This window comes from Babylonia areolata, chromosome 15, assembly GCF_041734735.1.
Source record: "Babylonia areolata isolate BAREFJ2019XMU chromosome 15, ASM4173473v1, whole genome shotgun sequence".
Classification (NCBI taxonomy): domain Eukaryota; kingdom Metazoa; phylum Mollusca; class Gastropoda; order Neogastropoda; family Buccinidae; genus Babylonia; species Babylonia areolata.
The window spans coordinates 16,730,568-16,735,567 of NC_134890.1; the positions used below are offsets into that span (position 1 = coordinate 16,730,568).

Genomic DNA, 5,000 nt, shown 5'->3' on the forward strand with positions numbered 1-5,000 from the left:
TGTATTTGTATTTGTATTTCTTTTTATCACAACATATTTCTCTGTATGAAATTCGGGCTGCTCTCCCCAGGGAGAGCGCGTCGCTACACTACAGCGCCACCCATTTTTTTTTTTTTTTTATTTTTTCCTGCGTGCAGTTTTATTTGTTTTTCCTATCGCAGTGGATTTTTCTACAGAATTTTGCCAGGAACAACCCTTTTGTTGCCGTGGGTTCTTTTACGTGCGCTAAGTGCATGCTGCACACGGGACCTCGGTTTATCGTCTCATCCGAATGACTAGCGTCCAGACCACCACTCAAGGTCTAGTGGAGGGGGAGAAAATATCGGCGGCTGAGCCGTGATTCGAACCCGCGCACTCAGATTCTCTCGCTTCCTAGGCGGACGCGTTACCTCTAGGCCATCACTCCACATAACATCACTGGCTTATGCAGAATCAGCATGATTATTAATTTGTTTATTGAGTGACACAATGACATAATTATGCCATAACGTGTGTATTGACTGACACAGAGTTAACAAAACACCACTTTGTGTATTTCACAAAGCGTCTCTCTCTCTCTCTCTCTCTCTCTCTCTCTCTCTATATATATATATATATATATATATACATATATATATATATATATATATATATATATATATATATATATATATATATATATATATCACTTGTATATTGAATGACAGAGAGTCGTGTATTACCTCTTCACTGACTGACACACAGTCAGACATTATCTTTCTATTGACTGACACATAGTCAATGCAAATCGCATGTTTATTGACTGACACAGAGAGAACAGACATCACTTGTTTATTGACACAGTCAACAGACATCACTTGTGTACTGACACGGAGAGAGAGAGAGAGAGAGAGAGAGAGAGAGAGAGAGAGAGAGAGAGAGAGAGAGAGAGAGAGAGAGAGAGAGAGAGAGAGAGAGAGATCACTGAACACTGAACACTGAACACTTTAATGTCAATAGCTTTACAGCCCTAATGACATGGGGGTTCATAATACAATTAACAACATGCATCAATAGTAATAATATTGATGAGAACCAAAGCCAAAACGAAATCGATCAATCTGTGCAACAAAGTGCAGTTCGACCATCCATTCAAAGTAATGGCATGTAGTGAGAAATAAAAACAAAAAACATATATAAATGAGAGAGAGAGAGAGAGAGAGAGAGAGAGAGAGAGAGAGAGAGAGAGAGAGAGAGAGAGAGAGAGAGAGAGAGAGAGGACATCACTTGTTTACTGATTGACACAATTAACAAAAAATCACCAGTGTATTGACTGAACAGTCAACAGACATTACTTGTGTATTGACTGACACAGTCAGATATCATCACCTTTTCACTACCTGACACACAGTCAGATATTACCTTTTTATTGACTGACACAGAGTCAACATGTATCACTTGTTAATTGCCTCACACACACACACACACACACACACACACACACACACACATTCACACACACACACACACACACACACACACACTCACACACACACACACACACACACACACACACACACACACACACACACACACACACACACACACACACAACAAAAAACAAAAACAGACGCCGCTTATTTATTGACACGGAAACAACAGATCATTTGTTTATTGACTGACACGGATAGAAGATATCACCAGTTGGTTAACTGATACAGACAAAAGACATCATGCCTTGACTGAGACAGAGACAAATGACGTTACTTGTGCTGACGGGCGCCATAGCCGAATGGTTAAAGCGTTGGACTTTCGATCTGAGGGTCCCGGGTTCGAATCACGGTGACGGCGCCTGGTGGGTAAAGGGTGGAGATTTTTACGATCTCCCAGGTCAACATATGTGCAGACCTGCCTAGTGCCTGAACCCCCTTCGTGTGTATACGCAAGCAGAAGATCAAATACGCACGTTAAAGATCCTGTAATCCCTGTCAGCGTTCGGTGGGTTATGGAAACAAGAACTTACCCAGCATGCACGCCCCCGAAAGCGGAGTATGGCTGCCTACATGGCGGGGTAAAAACGGTCATACACGTAAAAAGCCCACTCGCGTATACGAGTGAACGTGGGAGTTGAAGCCCACAAACGCAGAAGAAGAAGAAGAAGAAGTCACTTGTGCCTTGACACAGCGTCAATAGACTCCAATAGACATCACTTATTTATTGACTGACACAGAGTCAGATACTAGCTTTTTATAGAAGGACGCACAGTCAGATATTACCATTTCGTATTGACTGACACGGAGTCAAACATATATCACTTGTTTATTGACTGAGACATAGAACAGACGCCGCCTATCTATTGACACAGAGACAGCAGATCATTTGTTTATTGACTGACACAGACAAAAGACACCACTTGTGCACTGACAGACACAGAAACAAAAGACGTCACTTGTGCCTTGACACAGCGTCAATAGACTCCAATAGACATCACTTGTTTATTGACTGACACAGAATCAGATACTAGCTTTTCATAGCATGACACACAGTGCATTTTTTATTGACTGATACGGAGTCAAACATAATTATATCACTTGTTTACTGACTGACACAAATAACAGGCATCGCTTCTTATTGACTATTTATTTATTTATTTATATATTATTATTATTATTATTATTATTATTATTACTACCTTTTTTATATTATAATTATTATTTATTTATTTATTTATGTAAGCTTATCTATTATTCATTCACCTTTTTTTTTCTCAAGGCCTGACTAAGCGCGTTGGGTTACGCTGCTGGTCAGGCATCTGCTTGGCAGATGTGGTGTAGCGTATATGGATTTGTCCGAACGCAGTGACGCCTCCTTGAGCTACTGAAACTGAAACTGAATTTATTGACTGACTGATAGAAGATTATCACCAGTTTATTAACTGGCAGACAGAAAATATCACCTGTTTACTGACTGACACAGAGACAACAGACGTCACTGGTGTATCGACTGACACAGAGACAACAGACGTCACTGGTGTATCGACTGACACAGAGACAACAGACGTCACTGGTGTATCGACTGACACAGAGACAACAGACGTCACTGGTGTATCGACTGACACAGAGACAACAGACGTCACTGGTGTATCGACTGACACAGAGACAACAGACGTCACTGGTGTATCGACTGACACAGAGACAACAGACGTCACTGGTGTATCGACTGACACAGAGACAACAGACGTCACTGGTGTATCGACTGACACATAGACAACAGACGCCACTGGTGTATAGACTGACACAGAGACAACAGACGTCACTGGTGTATCGACTGACACATGGACAACAGACGTCACTGGTGTATCGACTGACACAGCGACAACAGACGTCACTGGTGTATCGACTGACACAGAGTCAACAGACGTCACTGGTGTATCGACTGACACAGAGACAACAGACGTCACTGGTGTATCGACTGACACAGAGACAACAGACGTCACTGGTGTATCGACTGACACAGAGACAACAGACGTCACTGGTGTATCGACTGACACAGAGACAACAGACGTCACTGGTGTATCGACTGACACAGAGACAACAGACGTCACTGGTGTATCGACTGACACAGAGACAACAGACGTCACTGGTGTATCGACTGACACAGAGACAACAGACGTCACTGGTGTATCGACTGACACACAGATAACAGACGTCACTGGTGTATCAACTGACACAGAGATAACAGACGTCACTGGTGTATCGACTGACACAGAGACAACAGACGTCACTGGTGTATCGACTGACACAGCGACAACAGACGTCACTTATGTAGTGACTGACACAGACACAACAGATCATTTATTTTTTAATATTTACTGACACAGACAGAAGATATCACTTGTTTATTGACTGACACAGAGACAACAGACATCACCTGTTTATTGACTGGTGCAGCATTGTCAGCATAGCATTTGCTCAGAATGTTAATAAACGGCCGCTACATGACACTGTACTGAACTGTGCAGTCCACTGTACTAAACTGCGGTGTAATGTACTCTAGTGTAGTGTAGTGTACTGTAGTGTAGTTTACCGTACTGACACAGAGACAATGACCGTGAGTTTGTTTTCCACATCGATACTGTGCATGATGTATGTTATTGTGTGTATTTTAAGGAATTTTAAGGACAGAAAGAAGAAAACAAGGAGCACCCCATTGACCATTGCCACAGGGAACGTGCGTACGCTTCTTGGGCAGAGGCCGACTCAGCCAGACCACAGAGACGCACAGCGCTCATTGCGAGCGAATTAGCCAGGTACAAACACCGACATCGCACACAGTTTACCGTACTGTAGTGTGCTAAATGTACTGTACAGTATTGAACTGTGGTGTCGTGTGGTTTATCATTCCACACCGTATTGCACTGACTCAAACAAGAACACACAAGAGTCACAGACAACTGGCGACACACGGCAATGGACCATGACAACAGCAACAACAGCATTATTTCAAACTGTGGATTAGCTAACACACACACACACACACACACACACACACACACACACACACACACACACACACACACACACGACACACGACAATAGACCCTGACAACAACGACAACAACAATCATTTCAAACTGTGCACTGACTACTACTACACACACACATTCACACACACACGCACACACACACTCACACTCACACACACACACACACACACACACACACACACACGACACACGGCAATAGACCCTGACAACAACAACAACAACAATCATTTCAAACTGTGCACTGACTACCACACACACACACACACACACACACACACACACACACACACACACACACACACACACACACACACACACACACACACACACACACACACACACACACACACACACACACACGCACACACACACACACACACACACAGACACATACAGACACACACACACACACACACACACACACACACACACACACACACACACACACACACACACGCACACACACCCAACCTCCCCCCACACACACACACCCACC

At 43.3% G+C, this 5,000-nt stretch overlaps 1 protein-coding gene across 3 annotated transcripts in view; it reads right to left on the reverse strand.

Annotated features, from left to right (window-relative positions):
- Window positions 1-5,000, reverse strand: part of LOC143290198 (uncharacterized) — a 65,730-nt gene that overhangs the window by 60,512 nt on the left and 218 nt on the right. The gene's annotated exons all lie outside the window — the stretch shown is intronic.